The following is a 24,150-nucleotide window of genomic DNA, read 5'->3' on the forward strand; positions in this document are numbered from 1 at the left end:
CCCACCCAGTCTAAGAAGAGAGAAAGCTCATGAGGGATTCTTGGAAGGTATAACAATTTAGTTTATCTTGATGGTTAAGTAGGAGTTATCCAGGGCAGAAAAAAAAAGGAGGGAGACAGAAGAGGATAGTCACAGCAGAAGAATCAGCATGATCTTCAAGAGTGATCTGGGCCAGGCGTGGTGGATCACGCCTGTAATCCCAGCACTTTGGGAGGCCGAGGCAGGTGGATCACAAGGTTAGAAGATAGAGACCATCCTGGCTAACACGGTGAAACCCCGTCTCTACTAAAAATACAAAAAATTAGCTGGGCGTGGTGGCGGGCGCCTGTAGTCCCAGCTACTCGGGAGGCTGAGGCAAGAGAATGGCATGAACCTGGGAGGCAGAGCTTGCAGTGAGCCGAGATTGCGCCACTGCACTCCAGCCTGGGTGATGAGAGAGACTCCGTCTCAAAAAAAAAGTGATCTGTAACACCAGTTGGTGTACCCAGAGGCAACTAACCAGCCTTTTTTTTTCCTGTCTTTTCTTAGCTTTTATGGTATGCATCATTCCTTTAACATAGTTTCGACAATATAGACAATACAGTTCTATAATCACTTCTTATGTGTATAGTGTATATTTCAGATCTTCCAACTGTTCTAAGGAAGAAGGATTAGAATTAATACCTTCTCTAGAGGACATCTGATAAATATATGGACTTATTTTTTACTCTCACAGTAATTAACGGTGCTACTAATAATTACTAGGCAGGAGCCAGAGAAACTTAACTTCCTACAAAGTGTGGAACATTTCCATACAAGAAAAGAACTGCCCTACCTAAAATGCCAATAGTGTCCCACACTCCCTTCATAAGAAATACTGAGCCAGACTGTAAGTCCCTTGAGGATAAAGATGGCATTTTACTTTTCCATTACTCCCATCACACCTACAACTCTCTTGTAATTTACTCCACTATTTACCATGCATCACCATCAGGGGCATTACCAGAACATAAAGAGGCTGTAGGATGCTCATAGGTAAGATAAAATCAGTGGCAGCCACCTATCTCATCATTTCAATTGGCAAAGAAAACAAATCAGCTTTAATTCCCTCTATTATTTGCCTCAGGGGGAGAAAATTCCCAGAGACATTCAAGATCTGTGAAAAACTTATGTTTAAATAATTGTGACTTAAATCCCCTACCAATAGTTACCCGGAATTAAAGCATAATCTTTCGAAGCTTAACACCTAATATGTTATGAAAAGTGCAGAATAAAATGATAAGCTCACACAAGTACAGTTTGTTCTTAATTGTTTGATTAGACTTTTTGAAGTCTGCAGCATGTATTGCCTTTAAAAGTTTCTTCTTAAAACAAAATTGCCATGATTTATTTTTTACTGAATCTTTACACATCATTAAAACACAGTCATTTAGGCTTTAAGACAACCACAGTGTTCTTGAGGGGGGAAAAGCACCCTAAAAACATAGGGTTCTTAAGGTTTTTATTTTACAATAAAACAGGCCACAGGCAAATAAACACAGTTCTGAGTTAAAAGTAGCAGGAGCATTAGGTTTCAGAATTATCGTAAAACAGGAAGGTTGTGAGGGTGTAACAGAGGATGAAAGCAGCCTCAGCCCTGGAGCCTTCCTGCTGACTTGGGCCATGCCAAAATACACAATGGTTTACACACAGCACAAATACACACAAAGGTGCACACGCACAGTACTCAAAGGATAACTTACTGAGGACAGCTATTATCTGTCAAAAGACCTAGTTCAAAAGTAGAAGATAATTTTTTAAAAGGTTCAAAGAGTTAATGCAACTACTCCTGAAAATAACACGCTGCCAGTACACTTGGATTAGAAATGGTTTTCAAGCATGTGCATATTAGCAGTTTTTATTAAGGTAAATGCCATCTGGAAGAATAATCTTCTCTCTTTGATGATAATTCTACAAACACACATACACACTGAAATGCCGGGAACAGGTTTACCTCTAGTGTCAGTGTTGAATTTCTCTCTGAACAATTGCTTCTAGACCACATCTCAGAGAAAAAGTAAATATCTGTGTTGGTAAATATGGCTCAAAATACACACTGCAGTAAGGAAAATATACATTGTGGCAAAGAATGCCATACCTACAGTTATAGCCCATTCCAGTAAAAGAAGTGGGAGAATATGCCAAATGGAGGTAGCAGTTAAATTGCTCACCAGAAAAATAAAGAAAACCGGGTCATTATTTTTCCTTCCCTGAAATAAAGAAGCAGCTTCTGCTTAGTTTGGAACAGTCACTGCAAAAAGGGAAGCTTGTGTTTATTCAGCTCTGTTCTCAGCAGTCCATTTCATTAGGCTTCTAGTGCTTTTTTTTTTTAACTTTGTTGCAGTAATTTGTGGGTACTGTAAAGCCTACTCATTAAGTGGAAACTCAGAATCCTGTAATGCAGAATATAAGCAAAAGACAATATAAATACACACCAAAAAAAATGCAAATTAATTTCCAAATATTCTGCAGGCTCAAAAAAAGGAAAACCTGAAAATCTAGCTACTTTTTCAAGATCATAATTTGCATTACTGATAATTTATATTTTCACCTATAAACCTACATAAACTTAATGTAAAAATACTTGACATTCTTGATAAAATATATGAACAAATTCAATAAGAAGAGCATAAGCTACAATATATTTGTCACAGTTTGAAATGAATTCCTGCATAATTTTAATAACAGTTACTACACAGGATTACTTGATAATTCCAAGCCAAATGCTTAATCTTTTAAAAATGCACAAGTCCACAACAACATGTAGCCTCAAAAAGTACTATTTATAGAAGATGCTGGTAATAACAAATGTGATCATAATAAAGATAAGATGCTTAATATCTTTTTCCTAAAATAATAATACATAAAATACATTTCAATCCAGCCTCCTAGAATAAGTGTAGTGGTTACCTTCTGCTGTAAATAAGGGCTCAAGGAAATTCAGACTCACCACAGAAAAACTGTTAACACCAAATCTAGTTCTTAAAACAATTTTAAACAATGTTGATTCTGTTTGAAATTTAAGCAACAGCAACAACAAAGTCTACTTTTTCTTAGCAGGCTAAATTTCAAACAAAAAATGATTCTGTTTTCCAGTATAAAAATAGAATAAAAATAAAATTAGGGATACAGGAAGATATTGAATCACATCATACACATTTGCACTGAGGTGAAGAGATACAGTTTAGTAATTGGATCGCTTTTGATACTTTTCTTCTCTTGGCTGAGAGGACACACATTGTCAGGTTTTCTATCTCACTAGTTGCTTCTTGACTCATTTTCTGGTTCCTCGTCTATTCCCTGACTTCTTAACTCTGGGTCCCTGGAGTTTAGTTCTTGGTCTTCTTCTCTACCTATAGTCACTTCTTCGGTAACCTCATCTAATCTCATGATAAATATCACTATGTGCTGGTAACTCTCAGATATGTATCTCTGCCCTGGATCTCTTTCATGAACTCCAGACTCATATACCCACCTGCCTACAAGCAATGTCTACTTGTATGTCTAAAAGATATATCAAAGTTACCATATCTAAAAAAAGATCTCCTGACATTCCCCCTCAAACCTGCTCCATATGCCATCTTCTCCATATTGGTTGTTGGCAACACTAACCTTCCAGATGCTCATGCCCAAATCCTTGGAATCATCTTTTACCCCTTCCATTCTCTCACAATCTGTATTAAATTCATGAGGAAATCCCTTTGACTCTATCTTCAAAATATCCTGAGGGTTTTTTGGTGTATGTGGTTGTTGTTAATAATATGAATAATAATTCTCTCTACCTTCACAGCTAAGAGTATAGAATAAGCCAATGTCTTTCTCAACAGGATTGCTAGGGTCCTAAACTATAATTGAGATCATGTGGTCTTCTGCTGAAAGCCCTGCTATGGCTGGCTATTTTGCTCAGAGTAAAAACCAACACCTTCAAAAGCCCTGTGTAGTCAGACCTTTCTTTCCTATCTGACCTCACCTGCACCTACTCTCCTCTCACCACTCTACTCCAGCCACTCTGATCTCCCTGCTGTTTCTTAAACATTCCAGCCATCTCACATCCTCGTGCCTTTGGCCTTGCTATTCTTAGTGATCAGAAAACACATCGCTCAGATCAATTTATGGCAAAATTCCTTACAGTTTTTCACACCTTACCCTGTTTGAAAATTGTAACTTTCCCTCCATTCCCACCTGATATCCCCCATCTACTTAACTCTTTCTTTATTCCATAGCACTCACTAACTTCTAAAATTTACTTACGAATTAAGTCTATTTTGTTTCTGTCTCCTCCTCTTGTAATGTAAGCTTTAGAAGAGCAGCAATTTTTTGTCTATTGTGTTGACTGGTACATGCCAAGCCACATAGACTAACACCTGCCACATACTAAACACTCATTAAATATTTATTGCATAGAATGGAACAGAATAGGATGAATGGAATATATATATAGGTTGGGAAATCATAAAATAGAATGGAACGAATAAAATGGGATCGAATATAGTATGGTAAAAAATAAAAAAGAATAGCGCAGAACAGGTTGGTAGGGCAACTGGCTGTTTTCAGTTTTGTTACTCTACTTCATGCTTTCTATCACTAACTTTCTCTGCTTTAGTTTCTAATCTGTTAAAAAACAAAAAGATTGAGTTATAAAAGAATGAGATAGCTATGAAATGATCTGCACTTCTCAAATAAGTTATATATCCAAATTATAATGACAGAAAAATTAAATAACTAAAATTGAGTTGAAAATGGTGGAAAAAAAAAAAGAATGCCTTTCCAAAAAATGAAGGCATTCCTAAGCAAGAAAAGTAAGCTATCTCAGTATCCTACAAAAAAAAAAAAAGAACTGGGAGAAGGGAGAGAAAGAGGAGGAAGAAGAAAAAAAATCTTGCAAAAGTAGAAACAAATGATTTTGGAAAGAATAAATGAAATGCCTACATTCCCAATTTACTTCAAAATAACATTTTCCCATAAGAAACTGTGTGTATGTGTGGGTGTGTGTGTGCGTGTGCATAAAATATGACTTTACCAAAAAAAAAACCACCTTTTTATTTTGAAATAATTATAGATTCATAGAGAGTTGCAAAAGTAGTACAAAGAGGAATCTTGTGAAAGCTTCACCTAGTTTTCCCCAATGGTTACATCTTATATAATAATAGTACAATATCAAAATCAGGAAGTTAACATCCTTAAAATGTTAATAAATTGAAGCATAACATATGTAAACTGTTGAAATTGGCTTTTTTTCCTTCAATATAATGCCCTAGAGGTCCATCCAAGCTGTTGTCTGTATCAGCAGTACATTCATTTTTATTGCAATGCAGTATTCCATGGTATGGATGTACCACACACTTTGTTTAACTATTCAGCTATTGAGGGACACTGTGAATGTTTATTGTTTTGAGTTATTTCAAATGAAATCAGCTGCAATGAACAACCATGTACAATATTCTGTGTGAACATAAGTTTTAATTTTTGTAGGACAAATTCCCAGAAGTGCAATTGCTGGCTTACATGGTAAATTTGTTTGTTTGTTTGTTTGTTTATTTCAGACAGAGTCTTGCTCTGTCACCAGGCTGGAGTGCAGCAGTGCAATATCAGCTCACTGCAACCTCCACCTCCCAGGTCCAAGCTATTCTCCTGCCTCAGCTTCCCGAGTAACTGGGACTACAGGCACGCACCACCACACCCAGCTAATTTTTGTATTTTTAGTAGAGATGCGGTTTCACCATATTGGCCAGGATGGTCTCGATCTCTTGACCTCGCAATCCTCCCGCCTCGGCCTCCCAAAGTGCTGAGATTACAGGCATGAGCCACCATGCCTGGCCTATTTTTTATATCTTTAAAGAACCAGCCAAACTATTTTCCAGAATAGCAGTATCATTTTACATTCCCAATACCAATGTATGAATGCTCCAATTTATCCACATCCTCACTAGCATTTGACATTATAATTTGAATTCTAGCTATTATCATAGATATATATATATTTACCCACTGATATTTATTTTTGTGTGCCTACTTGATATTTGTATATCCTCCTCAGTGAACAGTCTTTTAATATTTTTGCCCATTTCCTTATTGCTCTGGTTGGTTATTTTACTGTTGAGTTTTGAGAGTTATTTATACATTTTAGATATGAGTCCTTTGTCATAAATGTAGTTACGAAAGTGTTGCTTTTTTTATATAGTGAAGGTTACACCAATAGACTCATATACACTTATTAAAGCAATAAATCCAAGAGCTAATTACATACCAGATACAACTACAGACATATCTCATTTTATTTTGCTTTGCTTTATTGTGCTTTGTAGATATTTTTCCTCTTACAGATTGATGTTTTGTGGCAACTCGGCTTTGAGCAAGTGTGTCAGTGCCATTTTTCCAGCAGCATGTGCTCACTTCACGTCTCTATGAAATTTTGGTAATTCTCACAATATTTCAATTTTTTTCATTATTATTATATCTGTTAGGGTAATCTGTAATCAGTGATCTTTGATGTTACTAATGTAATTGTTTTGGAGCACCATGAACCACACCCATATAAGATGGCAAACTTAATCTGTAAATGTTGTGTGTGGTGTTCCGACTTCACTGACCAGCAGTCATTCTCTGACTCTTTCCCTCTCCTCAGGTCTCCCTATTCACAGAGACACAAGAATATTGAAATTAGGGCAATTAATAACCCTACAATGGCCTCTAAGTGTTCAAGTGAAAGAGAAAGAGTTGCACATCTCTCTTTCAATCAAGAGCTAGAAATGATTAAGCTGAGTGAGGAAGGCATGTTGGAAGCCAAGACAGGTGGAGAGCAAGGCCTCTTGAACCAAACCACAAAACTGTGAATGCAAATGGAGGGAGGGAGGGAGAGAGGGAGAGAGGGAGAGAGAGAGAGAGGGAGAGAGAGAGAGAGAGGGAGAGAGAGAGAGAGGGAGAGAGGGAGGGAGGGAGAGAGGGAGGGAGGGAGGGACGGAGGGAGGGAAGGAAGGAAGGAGGAAGGAAGGAAGGAAGGAAGGAAGGAAGGAGGGAGGGAAGGAAGGAAGGGGTTTCTTGAAATGGAATCTACTCCTGGTGAAGATGCTGTGAACATGAAATGATGACAAAGGATTCAGAATATTACATAAACTTAGCTGATAAAGCAGCAGCAGGGTTTGAGAAGCATTGACTTCAATTTTGAAAGAAGTTCTAGTGTAGGTCAAATGCTATCAAACCACAACAGCACCACTTGCTGTAGACAAATCTTTCATGAAAGGAAAAGTCAATCGATGCAGCCAACTTCATTGTTGTCTTATTTTAAGAAAGTGCCACAGTCGGCCGGTCATGGTGGCTCACGCCTGTAATCCCAGCACTTTGGGAGGCCGAGGCGGGCAGATTACGAGGTCAGGAGATCAAGACTGTCCTGGGTAACACGGTGAAACCCCATCTCCACTAAAAATACAAAAGATTAGCCAGGCGGGGTTGCAGGCGCCTGTAGTCCCAGCTACTCGGGAGGCTGAGGCAGGAGAATGGCCTGAACCCGGGAGGCGGAGCTTGCAGTGAGCGGCGATCGTTCCACTGCACTCCAGCCTGGGCAACAGAGCAAGACTCCGTCTCAAAGAAAAAAAAAGAAAGTGTCACAGTCACCCTATCCTTCAGCAACCACCACCCTGACTGGTCAGCAGCCATCGACATTGAGGCAAGACCCTCTGCCAACAAAAAAGGTTATGACTCAGTGAAGATGATCATTAGCATTTTTGAGCAATAAAGTAATTTTTAATTAAAGTGTGTATAGTTTTTAGGCTAATGCTGTTACATACTTAAATGACTACACTATAGAGTAAACGTAACTTTTATATGCTGAATAAGGTAAGTCAGCCAGATTTCACAGGCAGACTGCATTTTAGCTGCTCTAGCAAAAAGATTTAGTAGAAGTTATAACTATTACAGAAATTTAGTTTTACTGGTTACCTTGGAATATGATTATCCATGGGGTCTCTAATCTCAAATTCTTCCGGACAGACCATTGCAAATAAGCAAGGCCACAAAACACACAATGGAGAGAAGTTTCACTGTGAACACTCTCAGGTGAGGGGAGACTGGTGACTCAGCGATTCTCCAACTCTGTCCCTGCTGGAGAAGTTTCTATGGATATATTAACATTTGTTGATGCACTACATTATTAATAGGGAAAATACCACCCCATCACTATACAACACAAAATACCAACAAAGCAAACAACTTGCCTGTTTTAAAATGGTAATAAGTTCTATAAGCTTCATCCTAGGTGTTAAAGTCAAACAAAAGACTAAGAGAATGAGAAAAAGGAGAAGGAAGGTGTCAGGATAGGTCAGGTTGAAATAGAAGGAGAAGCTATAATTTATTGAGTATCTCCTTGTGTCAAGCACTGTGATAGGTACTTGTCATCAGCTAACTAGTCTAATCCTCATAAGAACTTTGAGAGTTCATATTCCGAGTTTACAGGTGACAAATCTAAGAGTCAAAGAAACTTTATGCCTTGTTCCAGATGTTACCCAGTGAGAGTGAGATGCATGGGACTATATATCCCATTCTAAAAAGCTGACTTCTTGCCACTATACCAAGAATATTTCCACAAGTTTATATTCTGAAATCATATTCTTACACTTAAAAGATTTTTTTCAAAAACAAAATAGAATCACTAACTCTAAAAAGAACATCTCTTTCCAACATCTATGCAATCATTAGGCTAGGGCATGTAGTGCTTGGCAAAAGGGGCAGGAAGAAAAGCAGCCAAAAATTTAGGAGATATTCAAATTACTCCCGTTCACATATTCCTGCAGAATAAGATCACAGTTTTGTCAATATGCATAATATAAGTGAGAATAGAAATTTGTATTGGGAAAAAATAATGTAATCTGAGGAAGTAAACTTGCACTAAACTCAAGAAATTTTAGTCTAGAGATTCACAGGCCAAAGAGTAAGAAAGTCAAGCTTTATTCTTTTCCCCTCTCTTATTTTATCCTATATAAGTAGGGAGGTATTTAGGGATGTTGTAGTGCATAGTGAACCAGTAGGTAGAATTTTGCCACTTAACATATAATTCTCTTGACACTACAGTGCACATGTGCCCTTTCATTCATTTCATACCTGCCATTTTATTTCTTAAATTTATTAAATTTCCCTCAATCTCCTTATGGATATCTGTTTAGCATTCTCGCACCTCACACTTTTAGCAGGCACTGTTCTGGGTGCTGCAGATATAAAGTACTAATACACAATGCCTATTCCCAAGGAACTTAAAGTCAAGCCCAGCAGTTCCAAGCCTTCTGCTTTATGGTGCCCGTGGCATATCCATAATTTTTTACTACACCCCCTAGGCTAAAAAATATACCTAATAATTGAGTTTCTTGAGTTGTCAAGTCCAAACAATTTAATAACTATTTACATCCTAAAAACTCAACACCTTCTGGTCACTATCCAACTTCACAAACCTTGAAGTCAGATTGGAAACTGCCATTCTCACTTCTTATTCCACAATGATATTCACCAAGTATTTGATTCTTATCACAGCAACTTCCAAAACCAAGTTTTACAAAGATACATTATTTAAAAAAAAAAGAAAGCTAATGTTGAAACCGTGAACTATTTTGAGTTACTAGTTTATTTAGTGCTTGACAGATGCCATTGTGTTTCCATTCACACTTTAAAATATCCTACAGCACTCCTATGTCCCCCCTGGGGTGTCTAAGCACACACTTTGGGAACTATAAGTTTAGTGCAGGATTTCTCAACTTTGGAACCATTGACGTTTGGAGCCAGATCATTTTTTTTGTTGTCGGGGGAGCTGCTCTGTGCATTGCAGGATGTTCAGCAGTGTCCTGTTCCTCCATCTATTAGATGCCAGTAGCATCACTCCACCCCCACTCAGTTTTGACAACAAAAAATGTCTCCAGATATTGCCAAAGGTTTCCTGGAGGGCAAAATCACTCCTATGTGAGGTTCACAGGTTTCCTGGAAGAAACAGATAAGTAAATCAACATTTGCCAAGGAATAGCATCATGGCTCTGATAAAGGTAGCCATTTGGCAATGACCTCCACAATGCAAACCCAGTGGTAAATTCTTTATGTATTTGACCTAGATGATCAGCTCCCCCTTCCTGAAATACTGTCTTTCCTTAGTTTCTAATAATCCACATCCTCCTGTTCTCTTAATTCATTAACCACTCCTACTCATTTCTGTTGTTGTTGTTAGACTCTCTTTCTGCTCCCTAAATGGTGGAGTGTCCCAGAGTTCAGACCTCAGAACTGGTATCTTCAACAGACTATGCTCACAGCCCTGGTAGGAATGTCAGCACCATAATTTTAAGTGCTATCTATATGAGGATGATGCCCAAATACACATCTCTGTTCTGACCCTTTTCCTAAACACTGTCCCTTCAACATCTCCACATTGATGCCTGGTTGGCATCTCACACCTAATAATACAGCCAGAATCTATTAACATGTTTTCATTCTTAAACATGTCCTTCACCCAGCATTCACCAAAGTGCCACCAAAATCCATCCAATTATTGAAGCCCAAAACCTAAAGAGTTGTCCTTGATGCTTAGCTTTCCTTAACCTATGCCAAATCTATCAGATCTTATCAACTCTACCTTCAAAATATCCTTCAAATCTGATAACTTCTCCCCACCTCCAGTGTTGTCTCCTAGATCCAAGCCAGCAACATCAATTAACTAAATCACCATGACAGCCTCTAGCTGACCATCCTGCTTCCACTTTGGGTCCTACAATCCCTTCTTACAGAGCAGCCAGAAGGTTGCCTCTTAGTATTTTACTACATAAATAAGATCATGTTATTCTACACACTTAGATTAAAATCCAAAGATCTTACAGTGGCCTCAGGACTTTATAATATGGCATCTTGGTGTCTTCCTGGTCGCATTTCTTGCTGCACTTCTGTTGGTCTCAACCTTGTGAGCCACTTTTCTTTCTTTTTTTTTTTTTTCCTAAAATACACTGAGTGAGTCCAGGACTTTTAAATATGCTGTTCCCTATACTTAGAATGCTTGTCCCTCAGATATTACTGCTGTTCACTCTCTTGCTTCTTTGAGGTGCTGATCAAAATCACCTCAAAATAAATTTAAATTTTATGTTTTAAAAAATATATTCCATCTCCTCCATAAGAATGCAGGCCCCACAAGAGCAGGAAAATTTTACCTTTTTGTTCACCAAGACTGTAGTTAGCACTTAATATAGCATCTGACATTTAGTGGTATCTCAATTCATATTTTTAAACAAATGAATACTAGAAAATGTGATGAACAGATCTGCATGTGGTGTCACAAAAGTACAGAAGAAAGGCATGTGCATCTGAACAGGGTGATAGGATAAGTTTCATAGAGCAGGCAATATTTTAGCTTGGTTTTGAGAAGGGAAAAGCAGAAAGGGAAGGAAAGCACTCCAAGTAGAGGAAATGGCTTGGTGGGTCAGAGCTCAGAAGACAGAAGCAGCAGGGCTTGTTCAGGAAACTCTAGGCGAGTGAACAGAGCTGGGGCACTGAGCAGCAGTCCTCAGCCATTTTGGTTCTCCACATCATGCAAATTCACCATTCACATGTCCCTCAGAAAATCTTCCATGTCGTTTTCATGTAAAGATGTATGTCCCTCTATTTATGATGTATCAGAATCTCTTAAGGTGTGGGGGTAGAGAATTTGGAAGGAAACCTAGAGAGAAAAAATGACTCGATAAATACACAGGGTCTGTCAAAAAATAACTTTAAAAGGTGTATGTTTATGTGTGCATGATCATGCATACTTAAATATTTTTATTATTATCTTTAAAGTGATGGAAGCATTTTGAACTAAGAATTACCATAGTCAGAGCATTCTCCTAATCTATTATTTGTAAAATGTGATATCTACATATTGCATGACATAAATATACTATGAGCTATTTCTTCATTCCCGTTATTGAGATTTTAGGTAGCTTCTAATTTTGCCATTATAAATAACAGTAATTAATATACTTCATTAATTTTTGAACATATTACACACTTAGGATAAATTTCTAGATCTAGATTGACTCTGTGAAAGACTATAAATGTTTTAATGCTCTGATACATAGTGGTAACTGATCCTCCAGAAAGAAAACAGACACATATTCTCCCATCAGTAGAGTATAGGGCCTTTTGCCACAATCTTATTAATATGAAGTATTTTTTAAAATATTTCCAAATTTAATAGATTTATATATCATGATGTTATTTTGTTTTTTCTTGATTATTAATGATGTTGAGCTTTGTTTCATGTATTTACTGTCACTTATTAATCTTCTTTTTAAAAAAGTATCTGCACATATTCTATACAAAGAAAAATCTTAGAATTTTCCTGTACTGTAGAACTATTGCTAACATTTAATAGTATTAATTGATTATTCAAACATTAACTTAGGCATCCTATGTGCCAGGAACTGCTTTAAATGTTTTATATATATTAGTTCATTCAATCCTCATGACAGTCATATGAAGGAGGTTTTATTAATGTATTTATATTAGAGATGAGGAAATTGAGGTATAGAGAAGTTGGCAATTTGATCAAGTTCCACAGCTATCAAAGCAGGAAGGCAGAGTTTGCTTCAGATATGCTCCTAACCCCTCTGTAGGAGAAGCTCTAAGGGGAAAATGAGTTTAATTTTGTATATGTTATTTTTCATAAGCCTATAGAACATCAAAATCAGTGTTCTTGAATAGAGATGATTTTATTGCCCAGGGGTCTTCTGGCAACTTCTGAAGACAATTTTGATTGTCACAGCAGAGTGGAGTGTTGTGCTACTGTCATCTAGGGTGTAGAGGCCAGGGATGCTGCTAAACATCCTACAGTGGGAAGGACAGCACCCCACAACAAAGAATTGGCCAGTCCAAAATGTTAACAGCATCAAAGCTCAAAAACCCTGATCTAAATGGATATATCTGTAGGAAGTCTGGAATTTAAAAAAACGGTCTAGGCCAGAGAGAAAGATTTGGTATAAATAATACAGATTTACCATAAAGGATTACATTTTCATGAATCACTATGAACATATGTTGTTATCTAAAATTCCACTCACAGTCTGCTTGCCATCAAATTTATTATTAAGATTTATAGAATTAAATAGACTATAAAATCTGAACATTTAAACACATATAATTCATTTAGAGAGGGCCCTTGTATTTCAGTCACTGTACAGATATAGAATTCCTGTTTCTGTTCCAACAAAAATATTTCTAAACAAAATTATACATAATTAATTATTATGTTTGTCACCACAATGCTTGCAAGCAAATAAGGTCATTGCTGAGTAACACAGAACAGAATATTTTAGACATTAGGAAATTCCAACCAGAGAAAAACATAAAATTAAGGAAAGAATGTATTAGAGAGACAGTTGAGCCCCAATTAGAGTCATTAGCTTAGGAGCCCCTTGTGAAAGGACTAGTGCCATGTGGATAGATGTGGCAAGGCATAGTTGGTGATTCAAAGAGTTTCTTCAGGAAGTTAAGAGCTACTTTCGCTCTTCTGGAATCTTGGCTGGCACACCGGGCTGCCAAGGTCACGTTCTACTGGCAGGCTGCAAAGCAAAAGGCACCCATCCATGCACATTAGCAAGGGGCAAGGTGCCAACTGGAAAGCATGGCAAAGGCTATCTGCTTCCAGAAAAAAACAAATGTTATAACCAGTTGTATTTTCAATCAGAAAAAAAAAAAAAAAAAAAACCATGGTTCCTGGGATATTTGAAACACTTTATGCTATTTCCAGCTGGGAAAGTTAAATAACCATCACTATAGATGCCATGTATTTAGTACGGTGGAGTGTGTGCTTTGGAGTCAAATACCTGGACTCAAATTCTGGCTTTCTTACTTACTGGCTGTATGATCTTAGGCACATTACATGCTTGGTGTCAGTTTCTTTATCTATAAAATAGGGGAAATAATAGTATCTATCTTCTAAAATTCTTACAAGAATCATGTAGGTTCTTCTAAAATTCTTACAAGAATCATGTAGGTTAACATATGTAAAGTCCTTACAGTAGTGTTTTACTTATGCTAAATGCTCATTAGTGTTGGGTATTTTAATATACTTTTGAACTAAAAACATTACATTGTTTAAACTTCAATGTTCCTTTTCTAAATATAATAGTCTTACATTACAGACAAGAAAACTCTGCAAGTTCTTTGTACCTCCTTCACAAAAATTCTTTATACATCCAAGGCTGTCTTAAGTCTCCTCTTAACTTATGTCATCATAATTCACTTTGTTTAACAGAGTACCAACATTATCTTGAAATATCATGTAAATATTTCATGTCTGTTTAACCCCCAATATGTCTACGCCCTGACTTCATGCAATAACTTTTTAATAGTATATGCGGGCCTATCTTGGAATAAGGGCTTCTTTTAACATCTAGAACACATCAAGTTTTTGTCTACTGGCAAGCCTTAGCACAGTACTTGACACAACATTGGGATTCAATGAATATTTGTTAAATGAAAGAATAAATATATTTAATAAGGTTTCTTCAATTTGATGATGACAGTGTTATATGTAAGAAAGAAGGCAGCAATTTTACACTGTCTATAAACTTTCCCACCCAACCGTTTTTTTTTTTTTTTTTTGAGATGGAGTTTCACTATTGTTGCCCAGGCTGGAGTACAGTGGTAAGATCTTGGCTCACTGCAACCTCCACCTCCCAGGTTCAAGTGATTCTCCTGCCTCAGCCTTCTGAGTAGCTGGGATTACAGGCACCCACCACAATTCCTGGCTTTTTTTTTTTTTTTTTTGTATTTTTAGTAGAGATGGGGTTTCAACATGTTGGCCAGGCTGGTCTCGAACTCCTGACCTCAGGTGATCCACCCGCCTCAGCCTCCCAAAGTGCTGGGATTACAGGCATAAGCCACCGTGCCCGGCCAACTTTTTCCCCTTTTGCCTTATTTACTATAAAAGGTACTTATGCTTCCCATTGACATTTGTTTCTTTTATTTTGTTTTATTTTAAACAAATTGGCATATGGTAAAATTGACATTTTTGGTGTACTCATTTTAACACATTTATAGATTCAAATAACTATAATCACAAGCAAGATGTAGAAGAGCCTCATCACCTCTAAAATCTCCCTTATGCTCCCCGTTCCCTACCCCGGCAACCACTGATCTGTTACCTACCAAATGTTTTTCCTTTTCAGTTTAAACAACAACAACAACAACAACAACAAACTTTTTGTTTGGAATAATTTCAGATTTTCAGAGAAGTTTTCAAGATAGTATAAGTTCCCATATACCTTTCACCCAGTTTTCCATAATGTTACTATCTTATATAACCATAAGACATTTGTTAAAACAAAGAAATTAATGTGAGTACAATACCGTTTACTAAACTACAGATTTTATTTGAATTTCATCAGTTTTTACTAGTATCCTTTTTGCTGTTCTAAGATCTAATCCAGGGTCCCAGGTTGCATTTACTTGCTGTCTCCTCTGATCTGTGACAGTTTCCCATCTTTCCTTGTTTTTCATGACCTACATGCTTTTTGAAGATTCCCGATCAAGTATTTTATAGAATATTCCTGAATTTGAATTTGCCTGGTGTTTTTTTGTGATTGGACTGAGGATATAAATTTGGGGGAAAAACAACGAGGTGAAGTGCCCTTCCCATCACACCCACATAAGTAGAGTAGAGCCACATGACTTATCACTGGTGATGTTCACCTTGATGACTTGGTGCCATTGTTTGAATGTGTTGCTGTGTTCCCTAAATTTCATTTGTTTGAAATTTAATCTCCAAATTCATATGTTGATAGCATTCAGAGGTGGGGCTTTTGGGAGGTAATTAAGATTAGATAAGGTCATCAGGGTAGAGGCCCCACGGTGGAACTTGTGGCTTTACAAGAAGATAAAGAGAGACCTGAGCTGGCATGCTCTTGCCCTCTCATCATGTGATGGCCTCTGCATCACACAGTAAAAAGCCCTCCCTAGAGGCGGCCCCTCCACCTTGAACTCCCTATCCTCCTGAACTGTAAGAAACATATTTCTTTTTTTTCTATAAATTACACAGTCTATAGCATTCTAACACAGAAGTAGAAAACAGAATGAAACTTGGTTAAAGAGGTTTCTGCCAGGTTTCTTCAATATAACTTTACAATTTTCCCTTTCCTATACTCCATTCTTGGAAGTGAGTCACTAATTTAAAAGTATTATTATGACTATGCTATTGCAAGCATAATTTATCCATACTCCTATCATGTGAAAGTCATCATGTAAAGGGTGCTTTCCTTTTACTTATAACTGCACACATGAGTCAAGTATTACCACCCTGACTTCACAAGGGAATTAAGGCTCATGGCCGTTAAATAGCTATTAGTTAGTTAGGGGTAAAAATAAAATTCAAGTGTATGAATATCTGATTCCCAAACACATGCTCTCTTCTCGTCAGACTGTCCTTTCGTCTACCACAACATAAATGTCAATGAGAATGAAGCGATAAATTCCTGTCACTGTTTCTAAGCATGCAACTCACAGACTTTACTTTTACTCCTTAACATACCACCATACTTAACTAGTATGTTTATTTCACAAGGCTGTGGCTGAGCTGTGTGATAATTAGCAAACTGATAAACAGGACCTGTCATTAGTAGGATACCAGACAACACACATAAACATCATCAAGTTTGGGAACAACAGGACTAAATGGAAAGTGAGACCCCACGGGAGAATGTAAGTTAATACATGACCAGAAAATAAATTCAGGGTGAATGCCAGAGAAATGTACAGAAAATAACAGCAGACAATTGTTACAGAAAAAAAACTACTGTAGTTTCCCTCTTCCCATACAATCAAGGCTGTAGAAGAATGAGTGGTCTACTACAAAGTAAGTCCATTAAGCTTGTGAAGCACAGAATAGAGCAGAGGTCATGCTGGGCACAGAGGATGATGCTGCCTGAGGTTATGAAGGACTGGAGGCAAGGCCCATCAACTGAGGCCTTAGGAAAGCTGCTGGTCTACCTCTTCACTCTGCGGCTAAAACTGAAGTGCTCAAGTTCAAGATTTGGGCATTTTCAAGAGTTGCAATGTCTGTGGGCACTAAGTAGATACTCAGACATTAGCTACATCTCTCTGGAACTTAACTATTCTCCCAAATAGCTTTTAGGTCAGACGGGGATGAACCAGTCTTCCCTCCATATGCAAAAATCCAATGGCTTTCTCTGTATGTAAGGGGATTTCCAAGGACTTAGAACCTTAAGGTTACTTCTGGGTTTAACTTCCTGTCTCCACTAAATTATTGTTTTTGGCTTTGCATTTTCCACCTTTATCCCTGTCCTGGCATTGATTCTGTTGTTGACAAAAATTAGGAAAAAAAAAAAGTTTCTGCTTTTGATCCCTATTTATTTTATTTATTTAAAAATAAATCACTCATTAATTTGTGGCCTTTTTACGGGCATTTGATTTTATTGTAGCATTGGAGATGAGTGCAGCACAATCACTGTAAAATGCAATTCGATACAAGTTATTTTTCAAGTCTATTGGCTCCTCTCTCTTATTCCTTTTCCAAACCTTTTCTCCTCTGTCCCAAACCCCTTAGTTTGGTTCCATTCCTCTAGAAACAACAACGATAACAGATATGTTTCTTCCATTCTCCTGGCAGAGAGATTCAACTCTCTCCTTCACCTGTCCCAAAAATTAGTCCTTAGTCTCTTCTGGTAGTTTCTGTTAGAAGATGAGAAAGCAGAATGGAGAAGCATGGAGACAATTTTTTATTCAGGATACACTTAAAATGTTTGCTTTACGATTATTCCTGTTAGTTAAATTTTTGTAGTAGAGTGCGAGTAAGTTAGCCCCATAGTTCAGATGATCCCAAGAGAGTCAGGAGAATGTGGAAATGTGTTAGCAATAAGGATATTCTAGTAAACTAATTTCCAGGGGAAGCTGGGAGAAAGCACACACAGCTATACACATAGTATTTTATGCAAGCATTTATTTCATAAATGTGTTAACTTTTTAAATATTTTAGAATATTCTATCTTCCATAAGAGTAGTAACTATGACTAACTTATTTAATACCCTCCCTAGTATATTCTCATGAATTTACAGAGGCTTATGGAGGATTTTTGTTGTATACTATTTAGTTAATAATCTCCTATTTCCTTAAAGTACCTTAACATTCACACATGTGTTTTCCTTAATCCAAGAGCTCTTATGTATCCAGAATTTTAATCCGATGAATCATTCAGGGTGGTTTAAATTTCCTTATAAGTAAAGGTCAAACACTGGAACTATAATGTATTAGCTAGATTAAGTAGAAGTCTTCTTAAATATATACATGATCCTCATGTTCTTAAATAGAATATATTGAATGTAACTGAATGTTTCCTCACTGAATGTGGGTCATCTGAAAATTAAATATTTTACTTTTTGTACATATAATAATGTCCTGTTGAGGAATATATAAATGTTCTCCAAATCTAAATAGGTCTTTCTTATTTTGGGTTCTCCCAAATTAAGTCACAAATTTTAGTTCAAATTTGTGTTATAGTTGGGAGCTGATTCAGGAAAATATCATGCTTATAGTAGAGCAGAGAAATGAGACAGTAAAGGAAGGCAGCCAAGAAAGCAGGCAGATTACCACAGCGACAACTGGAGCTTCATCCTTCCAGGGACCTCTGGTCACCAGTGCACAACACATACTTTAGACTTAACCAAGGGGCAAGGAAGCTGGGATATTTACACATCAACTCTGTCAGTCATTCATTGCAGGCTACTTCCTGGTGGCATTAATTCTCTGGCACTTTTAACCTGTCATGCACCTGGGTTGCAGTGTAGGCTTGAACTAAAAAAGAAAGCTCTGAGGCAAAGAGAGATTTATGCAGACAAGAGCCAGGCCAGGGAACATAAAAATGACAGAGCCCTGGGAGGTTTGAGTGGGGCACCTACAGCTTCTGCTACAAGCTCCTAATAGGAATGTGAGTTGCTTTGGCTACCATCTGGTTACCCTCTCTTCCTCTTTATTGTTAAGAGTTTCACTGATCATTCCTTGCCTGTTCACAGGCTCCCTCTTATTTTCTTCTGTTTTGTTTGCTAAGTTCTGTGTATTTGAAACGTAAATTTCAAAAGCTGTTGTACTTGGTTATGAAATAGAAGTAAACGCTTTTTTTTTTTTGCTTAATGCCTTTATGGGCTATCCCCAGAGAAATGTTTGCAGATTCAATGCAAACGTTTCAAAGCCATTTTTGATACTTTCTTTTTCTAGCATTTGTTATCAATAAAATGAGATTGTTGGATAACTGAGTTCTGGATGGATGAGCTATTAATAAAGAAATGAATGTATGTAGATATAATAGAGATCATCATTGAGAGAGATCACAAATGGCCATCACAAATTTTAATCTTATGACATCCTCATTAAAATTATAGATGTAAATATATCAGGTCCATGGCAATAATGGGCGTCCTCAGTAGTCTATTTTAGGAAATTTCTCAGAATGGCTCCAGTATTATTAACTTAAAATATTTCATATTATAAATAATAATAAGAACATCAACAATAATATTTATTGTATCAATTTGGGGGTGATTTAAAAATTGTATGACTTCTGAATAAAAATGATGGATTGACCAAATGCATTTACTTCTACTCCCTTCAGAAATGCCATAAAATGACAGTAAAAGAATTAAAGTGCTATAAACCTACAACAAAAAAAGAAGAGGGAAGAGACGACAAGAATGAGCAAGAGAGTTCACTGAATTTCTGAAGATGGAAAGTGAGCTGGATAGCGATTAACAGCCCCACTGAAAGGAGAAAGCACAACCCGAAGTAACTGCAGTGAGTGAGCAACAAGCAGCCTCATTCCAGAGAATCCCTAAGAGGTTCAGAACTTGCAGAAAGGCACAGAGGAAGATGAGTGGTCAAGCACAAGGTCAAAAGCACAGGGACTGGTTTAAGGTCTGATTGTAGCATCCTTAAATCACCATGTCCATACCCTCACAGCCAAGACATTTCTCCTCCTCTCTGAGTCCCTGCCACTCTCTGTATTTACTACCCTTCTTTTCACTAGAAGAATAAAGAGTTATTCCCTGGACAAACAAAACTGAGATGAGGCCACAGATCTAGCAGAAACATGGGACACAAGAGTTGCACAGTGGTGGATTGAGTGCAATTCCACAAAGCACACTCACCCATCTACTTCCCCAGCTCTGGCAAACAAACACGTTGCCTTCAAGTAGAAGCTGGGAAAATTCTTTTCTTGAGACATCTAACAACTCATGAGATGAGAAATACAGACACTAGTATGCAAGGATTCTCTCTTTCTCTCTCTCTCTCTAAATTTTTTTTTAGACAAGGTCTTATTCTGTTACCTAAGCTGAAGTGCAGTGGCACAATCATAGCTCACCTCAGCCTTGACCTCTAAGGCTCAAGTAATCCTCCTGCCTCAGCCTCCAAAGTAGCAGGAACTACAGGCATGCACTGCCATGCCTGGCTAATTTTTTGTTGTTGTTGTTGTTTTGTAGAAACAGGGTCACAACGTGTTGTCCAGGCTGGTCTCAAGCAGCCCTCCTGCCTCAGCCTCCCAAAGTACTGGCATTACAGCTGTGAGCCATCATGCCTGCACATGCAAGGATTCTTTCTAACCACATACACACAAACACACATGTGCCCACTGAAAGGACTGCTAAATACCCATGCCATCTATACCAGAACCCCTCTATGCTACAATTGCCACACAAATGATGAGCTTCCAAAGATCAAATGCTCGTTTTAAATATGAAAGCTCCCAACACGCAGGAGAGATCAAAACAAACATGAAAGGAGGAGAGCACAGAAAAAGTATAAAGTGCACGCAGAAAAATTAAAATGTGGTTAACTATAATTAATAGCCTCTATAGAACAGAGGAAGTTACCTAGTACGTTAAAATAAAGAACTGTGCACTTTGATGAAAAACTTAAAAAAAAATTTTAAACTCTTTGAAATTAAAAACTCAGTAACTTAAATTAAAATGTCACTAAATGTTCTTGAAGACAAAGTGAACTAAATCTACCTGAAAGAAAATACAATTAGACTCTAATCAGAAAGTCTAACACTGAACTAGTAGGAACTGCAGAAAAATAAGAGGAGAGAACACAAAGGAGAAGAAGCTATATTAAAGAAAGGAAAATAATTCGAGTAAGTATCTAAATACTGAAAACATAAGCCTCCAAGGTGAAAGAGGCCATAGAATTACCGAGAAAATGAATAAGGTAAGATACACTGTTATACAATTTTAGAACCACAGAGATAAAGAGAAGATTCTAAAAAGCTTCCAAATGTGTTGGAGAAGCCAAATGCAAAGGAAAGAGAATCAAATTGGGACTAGAACTCACAATAATTTTCCACAAGGGTACTATGCCCAGTCATACAAATCTATCATTGAAAAAGATAGAAAAATGACATTTTCAGGTATGTAAAAATTCAACAAATACAAGCTATTGTAAAATATTCTTCCGAAAATTCAAACAAAAATAAAACCAACAAAGAAGCCACAAGAATCCAAGAAAGAGAGGATTACACAAGAGAACAGCAAAGGAACAGACCCAGGATGAGTGGGGAGCCTAAAGCAATTAGTTCCCAATAGAGACAGAAGGCTGAAAACTCCAGGAGAAAATAGACTCGAAGTGCTGCAGGTGTGGAAAATATTTATTTTTAAGCATATGGTAGAGACATCCAAGTACACAAAACCAGATAAACAGAGGGTAAGATTTTGCAATGAACTTCAGAAAAAAGGCTAAGTTGAACTTGAAAAGCGACATGGTTATAATACATGACTTGGTTCAGCAGTAAACATTTGACTAGTCATATAAATACTATTGATTTGATTCAACTGCTGGGAAGAGTAGAGAAGAAAAGTGTACACATTTGTGTGTGTGTACATACACAAGCACACTCCTGTAGGTGAACACATATGGGTACAGGGGAACCTCATCTCGCAGGCTGAGAAAACAATGCATAGCGCTTAAAATGCATAAACAAATAATTTTCTATATGGATACGTTATTTAGAAATATTAAAGTTAAAAAAAACAGAAGAAAGCAAGAATGGTTGAAGGTAGTTGCCGCTGTGGAGTGAAAAGGAGGATTGGGGAGAGGCAGGGCAGAGAACTGCTATTTTCATTAAAAGACCTTTTCCTTTTTAAACTAAATGCATGACTTACTTTGATTTAAAACAAAAATGGTATAGGATCAATATATAACATTTTGATAATTTTACTTGTTCATTCATAGCGAACCCAAAATTCAAATTGGTGTTTAATGCCTGAACAGCTCTCATGATAGTCAATATTGAGAGTAGAGAGAAGAGGAATAAACAAGATGTTTATGATGTTCTAAGAAAATCATATAATTAAACAAGAAAGTACAAATTAATTTCTGGAATTGGTATATTTTAAATGAATAATTAGACCACTTCTCTTCCCATCCCTGTATCCAGAAATAATCAAATACATTAATCTTGCTTTAGAATCATACCTCTAGGAGAGCTCATAATCTTACTGTAGGCAACAGTGTTCCTGGATAGCCAAAATGTGATGCCTTAGTATGGAAGTATTTTAATTCTTTGTGGTTTTTTGTTTGTTTGGGTTTTTTTGTTGTTGTTGTTTTGAGATGGTGCCTCACAGGCTGGACTGCAGTGGTGTGATCTGGGCTCACTGCAACCTCCACCTCCCAGGTTCAAGCAATTCTCCTGCCTCAGCCTCCCAAGTAGCTGGGACTACAGGTGTGCACCACCACGCCCAGCTAATATTTTGTATTTTTAGTAGAGACAGGGTTTCACCATGTTGGCCAGTCTGGTCTCGAACTCCTGACCTCAGGTGATCCACCTGCCTCGGCCTTCCAAAGTGCTGGGATTACAGGCGTGAGCCACTGTGCCCAGGCTTTTAATTCTTTAAATATAAAATGAAAGCTTTGGACCAAAAAATGTATTTGACAATTTTTCTTCCAGAAGCACTAAATTTTGACAAAACATAAAAGAGTTCATTTTTCATCACACATCAACTTTTTAAACATTTCCTTTACTTGTTTGCATTGAAATGGAGTTCAATAGAACTCAAACAGTAGAAGTGTGGTTCTGGGAGGTTAAAGGTATTGAGTTTTGCTTACACAAGCACATTAGAGGCAGAATTACATTGTATAGTTAAGGAGTTAGGGGGTAAAAGTACGAAAGGAACAGAGGATTTTTTCCTTTCCATTTTCTTATTTATAGGAAATCCAGTATTTTGTCTATTAAAGACTGTCAAGGAGCAACATATAGGTCATGCATTAACTTGATTTTCTTTAATCATAGGGGAAAAATGACTTTTTATGTTTTTATAAGGTTTTCAAAACTTAAAGTTTTTTTCAAGAGGACATTTCTCATTTGGTTCTTAATTACATACATATTAGCACATCACAGGAAAGAATTTAAAGAAATTAAATTAAGATAAATCATTCAACAATTTCCTGCAGTTTATGTCGAGTGGTTTAAATTCTTATTTTCTTAAGTAAAAGAGTAATTTGAGTGTAACCACATTCCTTAATAAAGCATATTTATATGATGTTTACAGTTTGCTAGTCCACTTACTTACTTTCCAAATCATTCAGATCCACACATATCTCAACAACTTAGAAACCAGTTAAGAGAATTATTCTTCCTGAGGTTTCTGAACACTAATTAATAATAATTATTATAATAAATGAATGAACTAAGAATAATGTAAGTATATTTTGAAGCAGGAGAGAAAAGACAAAAATTGGTGAGTTATTCTTATTACCATGCATTAAGTCAACAGACAATGTTGAAAGTGAATAAAGCGAGAATATATTATTTAAAGACAGAGAGGTTGTCACTAGAAGCATAAGAGTAAAAAATTGTTAAAATGGCTAATATGGGAGGCAGGGCTGGAGTACTGAAACGAGTCGGGCTGAAGTTGAAGTGAAATAGAGGATAATTTCTTTTCACTGTAAGCCTTTATATACTGATTGATTTTTTTAACTATGTATCTATATTTAAATTCTCACACATTTATAAGTGTTACATATATGTATTTATATACACATACATATATAAATATATATTTTATATATATAATTAAGCATTCAAAACTTTTACAAACATGAAGTACATCAGAAGATTGTGACACTGGGGGAAATCC

The 24,150-nt window shown here is 36.9% G+C and overlaps 1 protein-coding gene and 1 long non-coding RNA gene across 22 annotated transcripts in view; both read right to left on the bottom strand.

Moving 5' to 3' along the window:
• Window positions 1–24,150, bottom strand: part of HDAC9 (histone deacetylase 9) — a 917,296-nt gene that overhangs the window by 445,136 nt on the left and 448,010 nt on the right. The gene's annotated exons all lie outside the window — the stretch shown is intronic.
• Window positions 6,013–24,150, bottom strand: part of LOC134761767 (uncharacterized) — a 52,614-nt gene continuing 34,476 nt past the window's right edge. The window contains exon 2 of the long non-coding RNA XR_010140864.1: window positions 6,013–11,689. This is a non-coding gene — a long non-coding RNA (uncharacterized LOC134761767). The remainder of the gene's footprint in view (window positions 11,690–24,150) is intronic.

Source organism: Pongo abelii, chromosome 6 (assembly GCF_028885655.2).
Source record: "Pongo abelii isolate AG06213 chromosome 6, NHGRI_mPonAbe1-v2.0_pri, whole genome shotgun sequence".
Classification (NCBI taxonomy): Eukaryota; Metazoa; Chordata; class Mammalia; order Primates; family Hominidae; genus Pongo; species Pongo abelii.